This window comes from Capricornis sumatraensis, chromosome 2 (genome assembly GCF_032405125.1).
Source record: "Capricornis sumatraensis isolate serow.1 chromosome 2, serow.2, whole genome shotgun sequence".
In the NCBI taxonomy this organism is placed as follows: domain Eukaryota; kingdom Metazoa; phylum Chordata; class Mammalia; order Artiodactyla; family Bovidae; genus Capricornis; species Capricornis sumatraensis.
The window spans coordinates 1,749,150-1,761,216 of record NC_091070.1 but is presented as its reverse complement, the minus strand read 5'-3'; the positions used below and the strand labels follow the sequence as shown (position 1 = coordinate 1,761,216).

The 12,067-nt window shown below is 44.9% G+C and overlaps 1 non-coding gene across 1 annotated transcript; it reads left to right on the top strand.

Annotated features, from left to right (window-relative positions):
* The first annotated feature begins 6,249 nt into the window (after positions 1 to 6,249).
* Positions 6,250 to 6,321, top strand: TRNAY-GUA (transfer RNA tyrosine (anticodon GUA)). The gene has a single exon. It is a non-coding gene; the product is annotated as a tRNA-Tyr (tRNA).
* Positions 6,322 to 12,067: the final 5,746 nt, after the last annotated feature.

The following is a 12,067-nucleotide window of genomic DNA, read 5'->3' as shown; positions in this document are numbered from 1 at the left end:
GGTTAGCACCGCCGCCGTGCTTGAGAAGCCCATGGGTCACCTTAGTAATGAACATGCTTTGCCTCAGCGGATGCTTGTCAATACACTGTTAAGCAATTTATTGATTAAAAATTGTTTTCGACGTGGGCTATTTTTAAAGTCTTTACTGAATTCATTACAAATTGCTTCTGTTTTATGTTTGGGGTTTTTTGGTCACAAGGCATGTAGAATCTTAGCTCCCTGACCAGGGATTATTGAACACAAACCCCCCTTGCATTGGAAGGCAAAGTCTTAGCCACCAGGTCACCAGGGGAATCCAAGTAACTTCATTTAGAGATCAGCCATTTTATTTCCTTAGAAATTCCACGAGAAATCTCTTTGGATCGTCCTTTGATTTTATGAACTCTTTCAGATTTTTAAAGATGGGATATCCAATCACCTGGTGTGGTCTCAAGGCTCTTGTGGTGGTTAAAATGTTTTAGAGAATTTGCTTCACTAAATGGGAGAGTCAGCGTGGAGTGACGACAGGGCAGGGGGCATTCTTGCCTGAATAAGGCAGATAAACATCTTTCGCATTAAGGGGCTGATACTTGTCCTGCAGCAGATAGAGTCATCCAGAGCATCTGAGTTGCAGCGGTCACATGATCAGCTCTGTATTCTAGGAGAATTTCAATAGCAGTGTGAAGGGTAGATTGGGCTTTTCATGCACTTTTTTTTTTCATATACCTTATTTTATCAAAAATTAATGGTTCTCCTTTGCTCAGTACAAGGGTGACATGTATTACAATGAGTATCTTAGTGCCTTATTCCTATTAGCCAATAAAAGTTAATGTAATTGAACTTTGGTTGAATTGAATAGTTCCCAGAAATGTATCGACAACCCTTCTAAAAACTGGCTTTCTTACAAAGGCTATTTTAAGTTCTAGAGAAGGGACAATAAGAGAAAACGTTTTGGAGAAGGCAGACATTGGACAATAGAGCTACCACCAAGCACCTCGGTCTTGCCCTTGCCATTCAAACTCTTTGCGCTGCTGGGAGTCATTTGGGACTATTGGGCTGGCCCCAAACCAATCAGGTTCTTCTCTAACAACCTACCCAAAAACCTGAACAAACTTTTTGGCCAACCCAATATTTGCTTCACTGTGGGATAATGTACTCATTTGAATGTTTACATTTAAAAATAACAAAACCAGATTTTTTTTTTCTAGAACTTTTCTTTCTTCAGTAAATTTCTGGAAAATAGAGCTTTTGCTGCATTTAAATCAAAGTGTTAAGACTGCGTGTTTGCACGTGGCTCTGGGTTCTACCGCACTGCAGTGTTTGGCATTTCCCTGGGACTCTCATGTACTGAGAACTGACGTATACTCTGAGCAAGAATCTGTATAGCAGGTCTGTCAGCTGAGGCTGAAAAATAGACTTCATTTGAGGACTTCTCTGTGTTTTAATTGACTGAGTATTGGCTCTCTTATTTCTTATTTTCTGAAACCTACATACCATCTGCCACCTTTTCCCTTCCCTTCTCTGGGTATTCATCTATTCGTTCGTTCAGGCATTCAGCTGCTCCTTTAACAAATATGAGTTGGGGGCACTACATGCGGGTGGGCTTCCAGCTGGTGCTAATGGTAAAGAACCCGTCTGCCAATGCAGACGCCGTAAGAGACTTGGGTTTGATCCCTGAGTCAGGAAGATCCCCTGGAGGAGGGCATGGTGACCCACCCCAGTCTTCTTGCCTGGAGAATCCCGCGGACAGAGAAGCCTGTTGGGCTACAGTCCATGGGGTCACAAAGAGTTGGACACGAAGGAAGTGACTTAGCACACTCATGTGTGGGCACTGGTCTGGGAGAAGGGGTTAGGGTCGGGGAGAACGCTCACCACTGAGAACCGTGTGATCTGCTAGGGGAGACGGCGTGATGGACGCTGGAGGGACTCCAGAAGCTCAGAGCAGGCATGTCTAACAGATTGCAGAGTTGGGGAGCTGTTCTCAGAAGACTTGGGTCATATTATCTTTCTCTAAAACCTGGGTGATTCCTAGACTCACACTGAGTTTCAATTCCTTAAGCCAGAAGGTGAGTACTCTGTGCTCAGCAGCTTCCCTGCTCCTACCACCACACTTTCCTTGTTCTCCATCTGTGGGAGTGAGTTGAGCCACACTCAAGGTACTGATAATGGGCACCCTTGAAGGGTCTTTGACAGTGAAGACAGAGAAGGTTCATACAGCCAAAGGTCCATCTAGTCAAAGCTGTGGTTTTTCCAGTAGTCTTGTATGGATGTGAGTTCAGTTCAGTTCAGTCACTCAGTCGTGTCCAACTCTTTGTGACTCCATGGTCTGCAGCACGCCAGGCCTCCCTGTCCATCACCAACTCCCGGAGTTCACTCAGACTCACATCCATTGAGTCAGTGATGCCGTCCAAAGATCTCATCCTCTTTCATGCCCTTCTCCTGCCCTCAATCTTTCCCCGCATCAGGGTCTTTTCCAATGAGTCAGTTCTTCGCATCAGGTGGCCAAAGTATTGGAGTTTCAGCCTCAGCATCAGTCCCTCCAATGAACACCCAGGACTGATCTCCTTTAGAATGGACTGGTTGGATCTCAGCTTTCTTTATAGTCCAACTCTCACATCCATACATGACCACTGGGAAAACCATAGCCTTGACTAGACGGACCTTTGTTGCCAAGGTAATGTCTGCTTTTGAATATGCTATCTAGGTTGATCATAACTTTTCTTCCAAGGAGTAAACGTCTTTTAATTTCATGGCTGTAATCACCATCTGCAGTGATTTTGGAGCCCAAAAATATAAAGTCAGCCCCTGTGTCCCCATCTATTTGTCATGAAGTGATGGGACCAGGTGCCATGATCTTCGTTTTCTGAATGTTGAGCTTTAAGCCAACTTTTTCACTCTCCTCTTTCACTTTCATCAAGAGGCTTTTTAGTTCCTCTTCACTTTCTGCCATCAAGGTGGTGTCATCTGCATATCTGAGGTTATTGATATTTCTCCCAGCAATCTTGATTCCAGCTTGTGCTTCATCCAGACCAGAGTTTCTCATGATGTACTCTGCATAGAAGTTAAATAAGCAGGGTGACAATATACAGCCTTGACATACTCCTTTTCCTATTTGGAACCAGTCTGTTGTTTCATGTCCAGTTCTAACTGTTGCTTCCTGACCTGCGTATAGGTTTCTCAAGAGGCAGGTCAGGTGGTCTGGTATTCCCATCTCTTTCAGAATTTTCCACAGTTTATTGTGATCCACACAGTCAAAGGCTTTGGCATAGTCAATAAAGCAGAAATTGATGTTTTTCTGGAGCTCTCTTGCTTTTTCAATGATCCAGCCAATGTTGGCAATTTCATCTCTGGTTCCTCTGCCTTCTCTAAAACCAGCTTGAACATCAGGGAGTTCACGGTTCACGTATTGCTGAAGCCTGGCTTGGAGAATTTTGAGCATTACTTAACTCAATGCATGTGAGATGAGTGCAATTGTGTGGTAGTCTGAGCATTCTTTGGCATTGCCTTTCTTTGGGATGGGAATGAAAACTGACCTTTTCCAGTCCTGTGGCCACTGCTGAGTTTTCCAAATTTGCTGGCATATTGTGTGCAGCACTTTCACAGCATCATCTTTCAGGATTTGAAATAGCTCCACTGGAATTCCATCACCTCCACCAGCTTTGTTCATAGTCATGCTTCCTAAGGCCCACTGGACTTCACATTCCAGGATGTCTGGCTCTCGTGAGTGATCACACCATTGTGATTATCTGGGTTGTGAAGGTCTTTTTTGTATAGGTCTTCTGTGTATTCTTGCCACCTCTTCTTAATATCTTCTGCTTCTTTTAGGTCCATATCATTTCTGTCCTTTATTGAGCCCATCTTTGCATAAAATATTCCCTTAGTAGCTCTTATTATCTTGAATTAGGTGTGTTGAATGGATGTGAGGGTTGGACCATAAAGAAGAGTGAGCATCAGAGAACTGATGCTCCGAACTGTGATGTTGGAGGAGACTCTTGAGAGTCCCTTGGACGGCAAGGAGATCCAACCAGTCAACCCTAAAGGAAAACAGCCCTGGATATTCACTGGAAGGACTGATGCTGAAGCTGAAGCTCCAATACTTTGGCGACCTGATGGAAAGGGCCGACTCATTGGAAAAGACCCTGATGCTGGGAAGGATTGCAGGCGGGAGGAAAAGGGGATGACAGAGGATGAGCTGGTTGGATGGCATCACTAACTCAATGGACATGAGTCTGAGTGAACTCCGGGAGCTGGTGATGCACAGGGAGGCCTGGCGTGCTGCGATTCATGGGGTCGCACACAGTTGGACGCGACTTAGTGACCGAACAACAAGGGAGATGGGAAGGCAACGTGTAAGTCAAGGGCATTGCACACGCAGGGCACAGTTCAGCAGAACAAGCTCTCCAATGCCATGAGAAAGAACGGCTGGATGTGGGAAGGGAATACGGAGGGGCATAGAGGGAAGACAGGTTGTTTTTTTCAAGTAATGAGGCATTCACTGGTAGTGAGCCCCAGAATTGATCGTAATGAGGATCCTGTGTCTGAGGCTCTTAGAATTAGCAATAAACGTGAGTAGCACTTTAGGGAAGGACCAGACATCGGTGTGCACGTTGAAGGGAACTTTGCTATCTTAAAGTATTTTTGAAATATGGTGAGGTCTTTTTTTTTTTTCCTCTAAAGAAACACTAACTAATGTGCATGGATAATTATTTTTAAATGTTTTTTTTTTTTTTAAACTGTTGTGATGTTTTTCACCATCAGTCTAATGCTAAAAGATTCATAGCCCATATTGATTTTTTTCCCCCAAAGACATCTCAGTTCCCAGCACGCCTTTTGCCCTCCCTCTTCCCATAGACTCGGCTCTTTTCTTTCTCTGCCGTCTCCAGCCCCTGGCTACCTTCCAAGGCAGTCTGTTTGTAAACATGTATATGCTTTTAAAGGAATTTTAGTGATGGTATCTGATTTGAGATATTTTATTGCTCATTTGTTCTCTGAGGTTGTATTGAGATGTTCAGGGAGAAACAAGCAACGTTAGATATCTGTATATAGACGGACTTGAGCCTGTCCACAGTGATGAGCTCACAGAGCCAGAGGTTCTGCTGGAATCAGGGAAGAAAGCAGAAGCACTGGGGCATCTTCTTAGGGCATGCCCCGCAGAAGAACCGAGACACGAAGTGCAGTTTCTGCACCGTCTCATTTCCCTGTTTGGCGCCGTTCTGTCTCTCTGGGTCGACCATCCTTATCCCCCAACCCTAAACATCTATTATAGGGAATTAATTCTGTTTCCTGACATGCCAGGTTGGAAAGCATTGCTGGTAGTGTTGTAGTAAAACAAAGAACAAAGAAATAAACCATAGTAACAATAAAAAACCAAAACAATCACTACTGGAAAAAAAGGGTCTTCTCAAGATGTTTACAGCACGATGCGTTTATCCCCTCAACAAATGGTGGCTGGGTGCCTACGTGTGCCGGACACGGTGCTGATGAATGGAGATGAAATGATGGCCATTCAGGATGCAGTGTGTTAAACGCTGAGATAGATGTATACGCGAGGCACTCGAAAGCTCAGAAAGAAATCAAGCATCGTGGGCCAAGTTCTGCACGCAGTCTCGCTGTCTTCTCACGATGCTCTCTAGAGGTAGATACTCTCATTATCCCATTATGCAGATAAGGAAGTGGAGGTTAGGAAGAATACATGATTTATCCGAGGTCACACAGCAAGTATGTGGTAGGCCCTGCCCTTGACTGACTCCAAGCCCGTGTATCACGGTTTATTCAGGCTGCTTTCCAGAAGTTATGCTCAGACTCGGGTTAGTGAAGAAAGGGGCTACGAGCATCCCAGGCAGGGGGAGCATGTTCAAGGGTTCAGAAGCAACTGTTACTGAAGCCAAAGAACAAGAAATCTTCCAGCAGGAAGGACAGCTCCCGCAGAATGAAGAATGAAAACCCCAAGGAGTTAAGGGTGGGATTTCAGGTATCTGAACTCCAGAGGCTGGGAGAGATGATTTCAAGGCCATATCTTAAACATGTAAATGAAAGTATATGGCATCGGTGGCCATCCACCTCCTTCCATGTTGCCCACTGATGAGGATGCTGATGGGTGGACTCATGGACGGAACCACAAAATTTTAGAGATGGGCAGTGAGATTATTTAATTTTTACCATCCAGTTTTCCACAAGAGGAAATGGAGACTCAGAACTCTGCAGTGATATTTTCTCTCTGACATTGCATAGCTAATTAGGGATGTGTGTGTGTCGGGGGTGGGGGGTGCTTCCCGCATAGCTCAGTTGGTAAATCATCTGCCTGTAACGCAGGAGACCCAGGTTCAATTCCTGGGTCGGGAAGACTGGAAACCTCAGCAATGGCCACAGGACTGGAAAAGGTCAGTTTTCATTACAATCTCAAAGAAAGGCAATGCCAAAGAATGCTCAAACTACTGCACAATTGCACTCATCTCACATGCTAGTAAAGTAATGCTCAAAATTGTCCAAGCCAGGCTTTAGCAATACATGAACCATGAACTTCCAGATGTTCAAGCTGGTTTTAGAAAAGGCAGAGGAACCAGAGATGAAATTGCCAACGTCCTCTAGATCATCAAAAAAGTGAGAGAGTTCCAGAAAAACATCTATTTCTGCTTTTTTGACTATGCCAAAGCCTTTGACTGTGTAGATCACAATAAACTGTGGAAAATTCTGAAAGAGATGGGAATACCAGAACACCTGACCTGCCTCTTGAGAAACCTATATGCAGGTCAGGAAGCAACAGTTAGAACTGGACATGAAACAACAGACTGGTTCCAAATGGGAAAAGGAGTATGTCAAGGCTGTATATTGTCACCCTACTTATTTAACTTCTATGCAGAGTACATCATGAGAAACTCTGGGCTGGATGAAGCACAAGCTGGAATCAAGATTGCTGGGAGAAATATCAATAATATTTCAGAAATATCTCATATATGCAGATGACACCACCTTGATGGCAGAAAGTGAAGAGGAACTAAAAAGCTTCTTGATGAAAGTGAAAGAGGAGAGTGAAAAAGTTGGCTTAAAGCTCAACATTCAGAAAACGAAGATCATGGCACCTGGTCCCATCACTTCATGGGAAATAGATGGAGAAACAGTGGAAACAGTGTCAGACTTTATTTTGGGGGGCTCCAAAATCACTGCAGATGGTGACTGGAGCCATGAAATTTAAAGACGTTTACTCCTTGGAGGGAAAGTTATGACCAACCTAGAGAGCATATTCAAAAGCAGAGAATACTTTGCCAACAAAGTTCCATGTAGTTAAGGCTATGGTTTTTCCAGTAGTCATGTATGGATGTGAGAGTTGGACTGTGAAGAAGGCTGAGCACCTGAGAATTGATGCCTTTGAACTGTGGTGTTGGAGAAGACTCTTGAGAGTCCCTTGGACTGCAAGGAGATCCAACCAGTCCATCCTAAAGGAGATCAGTCCTGGGTGTTCTTTGGAAGGAATGATGCTAAAGCTGAAACTCCAGTACTTTGGCCACCTCATGCGAAGAGTTGACTCATTGGAAATGACTCTGATGCTGGGAGAGATTGGGGGCAGGAGGAGAAGGGGATGACAGAGGATGAGATGGCTGGATGGCATCACGGACTCAATGGACGTGAGTCTGAGTGAACTCCGGGAGTTGGTAATGGACAGGGAGGCCTGATGTGCTGCGATTCATGGGGTCGCAAAGAGTCGGACACGACTGAGCGACTGAACTGAACTGAACTGTGTGTGTGTGTGTGTGTGTGTGTGTGTGTGTGTGTGTGTGTGTGTGTGTGAAGTCAGTTCCATCGTGTCCAACTCTTTGGACTGTGCAAAGGTGGGCTTGTGGACCATAGACCACCCTGTGAACTAGCCAGTAAGGCTCCTCTGTCCATGGGAGTCTCCAAGTACAATTACTGGGGGGCTGCCCTGCCCTCCTCCAGGGGACCTTCCCAACCCAGGGACGGAGGCCACGTCTCTTCCGGCTCCCGCATTGGCAGGTGGGTTCTTTACTGGCGCCGCCTGGGAAGCCTCCATAGCGCAGTCTCCAGCATGTGGAGTCCAGCAGAATGGACCCTCACGACTACTGTATATAACGAGTTCTGTAAATACATTCCTTGGACCCGCAATTTCACATCTAGGCATTTATCTTTGCACGAACAATCAGAAATGGTCAGAAAGATTTATGTCCATGGATATTCATCACAACATTATTTAAAACAGTGGAAAACTGGAAAAAAATGTCCAGCAACAGAATGGGTAAATTAATGACGGTCCATGTGGCTGATGGAATACCATGCGGCTATTGAATATCAGGCTAAAGAGAGCGATTCATCATCAGAGAAAACATCCTTAGGAAGTGACGAAAGCAGCTTGCACACAATGTATGAGCGTAGTGCCGAACTTTGTAACAGACCATAGACGCTGTCTAGTCACTAAGTCGGGTCTGACTCTTTCGTGAGCCCATGGACGATAGCCCGCCAGGCTCCCTGTCCATGGGATTTCCCAGGCAAGAATACTGGAGTGGGTTGTCATTTCCTTCTCCAGGGGATCTTCTAGACCCAGGGATCCAAACCATGTTTCCCGCACATGTCTTCTGCATTGCAGGCAGATTCTTTACCACTGAGCTACCGGGGAAGCCCACACAGAGAGTATTGGAGGCAACTTGGTGAGAAAGAGAGGATTCGCCCAATACATCCACGGTCGTCACGCAGGTGCACGTCTGTGTGAGACCCCTGCCCCTCAAATTGAGGAAAACCTAGTTTTAGTGGGCTGTGTTATAAACTCTGTAGTAAGACTAAGATAAAGAATGAAAATAAGCTCTTTTTTCTGATACTATCAAAATGGCATTCATATTTGAGTTTAATGAGCCATTCTCAGTGTTCCAGATTTGAAAAGGCTTGGAAGGAAATCATATTTTATGGCTGTAAACTGATCTCAGCATGCTGAGATTTCCACATTTAACTCCTATTAATGCTTCTCAATGCCAGCATGAAAACGTATACCTTAGACAATCTTCCTCAGTGCTATTTCTTACAGGGAGCTGATTAGAAGCAATAAAGTCATAGACGAAATAGGCAAAGCCTCTGGACAAACACTGAAAAAGGATGTTAGAGCTGAGTCATTTACTACTTTCTTCTATTGATAAATCCAAGGATACTGACAGGAATTAGGGTACAGATGAGGAAAATAAGGATCCCAAAGCAACGAGTGGTCGTTTTCCTACACATGTAATTCCAGTGGGTCAGTGTAACGAACTTTGAAAAGACTCTAGTGTGCCTCCTTGCTTGTAAAACACTTATCTGCTCCTTCAAGTTACATGTTATTTGTAGCAGGTTTGGAAAACACACACCAAATAGATTCTACAAATACAGAGACTCCATCATTGTTGGTTTTGTGCTTCAGTTTATAACAGAATTAAGTTATAAACATGCTTTTAATAATGTGCTCTTGAACAAGTCACTTGGCCCATCAAATCCTTCTTAACCTCCTCAGCAAACAGTTACCAGACTGAAGGGAATGATTTCTGCGATTCCTTCTAGCTCGGAAATTATACAGCAAGCTATTGACTTACAAATAAAAAATCTTCAATCTTTTAGATCAGAGGTTGACGAACTATAGTCCATGGGCCACTCTGGAAGGCTGCTTTTTTTAAAATAAAGTTTTATTGGAACACCAGCCTGTTCCTTTACACAAGGTCTGTGCTTGCTTTTGTGCGCCAGCAGCAGAGGTGAGCAGCTGCAGCAAAGACCACAGGGCTCACAAAGCCTAAGGTGCTTACCACGGGCCCTTTACAGAAGATCGCCAGTCTCTCTCTCGGGCTCGATTTACAGATCTTTTTACACTTTATATAAAGTTATTCTTCTTATTCTTTAGATAGAGCAAATTTTGACAATCACTTTTAAGGCAGATTTTACAGATTCAGATAAAATGCCATCAAACTTTTCAATAACATACATACACCTCTGTATTAGATTTCCTTTTAATGTAACTCAGGGGTCTATCCTAACAAACAACTTTCCAAGTGTTTGTATTATTCTTGCAGATCTCCTAAACCTTGCTGAGTCTCATAAACACAACCATGAAAGTGGAGATGAAAGCTCTGGTCACTCAGTCATGCCTGACTCTTTGCAACCCTATGGACTGTAACTTCCAGGCCCCTCTGCCCATGGAGTTCTCCAGGAAAGAATATCGGGCTGGGTTGCCATTTCCTTCTCCAGGGGGTCTTCCCAATTCAGGGATCGAACCTGCAGATTCTTTACCATCTGAGCCACCAGGGAAGCCCAAATATAACCATATATTTATATTATTTTTATGTAACTTACAACCAGTCCTCCTAAAGGGTATCAGTCGTGACTATTCATGGAAGGACTGATTTTGAAGCTGAAACTCCAATACTTTGGCTACCTGATGTGAAGAGCTGTCTCCTTGGAAAAGACCCTGACGCTGGGAAAGATTGAAGGCAGGAGGAGAAGCGGACGACAGAGGATGCGACGGTTGGATGGCATCACTGACTCAATGGACATGGGTTTAAGTAAGCTCCAGGAGTTGGCGATGGACAGGGAGGCCTGGTGTGCTGCAGTTCATGGGGTTGCAGAGAGGTGGACACGACTAAGCGACTGAACCGATGATGACTGAACTGAACTTACAACTATTGCTATAATCCTGTAACCATTATGTTCCCTTAAATGTTTCAATACTTTATATAAATGTGAAAGGGTTTCAGTTGAGAAATCAGAAGCCTAAACCAATTATAATTTTTCAGAGAACAAGACTGACCTATCTAACCAAGAGGTTAAAGTCTCTTAAGCAAAAATGAACCGATATGACCAGATTTCTTCTGAAATAAAATGTATATATGAAAGGCTGGACCCTCTTCTGCCAGCAATGCCATTTACGGGCGCATCAAGTGCACTATTTGCTCTCATGATATTCCATGCAACGTGATTTCTGACCAAGAAAAGAATATCACTGCTAGAAAAAAGCAGGTGGCTGACCTCCATGCGCCTCACTGACCTACCTGTGTGACCATCACTCCGAAGGCTGCCAGGCAGAGAGGGGAATGGCCAGGGGAGACAGCGGGAGCCATACCTCGCAGGGTGCTTTCCTTGTCCGCGTAGCAGCACGTGTGGGTTCTCCTACAGCAGATCTCACAGGTCTGGAAACCAAGGGCTGAATATGAAGACAGTACCTCTCGTTATGAAACCCGATGCTACACAGGGACGTCCCTGGTGGTCCAGTGGCTAAGAGTCCACGTCCCCGATTCAGGGGCCCAGGTTTGATCCCAGGTCAGAGAACCAGATCCCACAAGCCACAGATAAGATTACTAAGGTCCTGCACAGAGAAGTAAATAAATGAACAGAAGTGTTTAAAATAATGTGTCAAAAATAAAAGCAAAAAATAAATCTAATGCTACATAAAAGCTTTAAAATATTTTTTTATTTACTTATTTTTTTGTACCCGTCTTAGTTGTGGCATGTGGGATCTAGTTCCCTGACCAGGGATCAAACCCAGGGCCCTGCACTGGGAGCAAGGAGTCTTAACCGCTGAACCACGAGGGAAGTCTCCATAAAAGCTTTTCTTTGCCCCACTGGGACTTGGAGCCGCCGTGTACTTGGAGGTTTGCGAACTCTTCCAGCAGGGAGCATGCGGTTTCACTGGACTAGAAGCTGAGACTCCCACCGAGTCATCACTGAGCTCTTTACTTTCAGGGATAATTAAGGTCACTGCTACACACTGAGGGCCATCAGATTCTCTGGAGCACCTCCTAGGACCGCCACACCCAGGGGCAAAAGTTAGAGAAGATTCCAGCCATCTTGGAATGGCAACCCACTCCAGTATTCTTGCCTGGGAAATCCCATGGACAGAGGAGCCTGGCGGGCTACAGTCCATGGCGTTGCAGAGTCGGACACGACTGAGCACTAACACTTTCATTTTCTTTCAGCCAGCCTAGAACTCAAGACACCTGGGAAATAAAGGTTTAGATCACACCACCGGGCAAGGAAGCCTGGCAGGCCCGCAGGGAGCAGAGACTCCACGGCAGAAGGAAGCTCAACACCACCTCTGGGCTTGAGACGCTGGCAAAACCGAGGGCCTTCG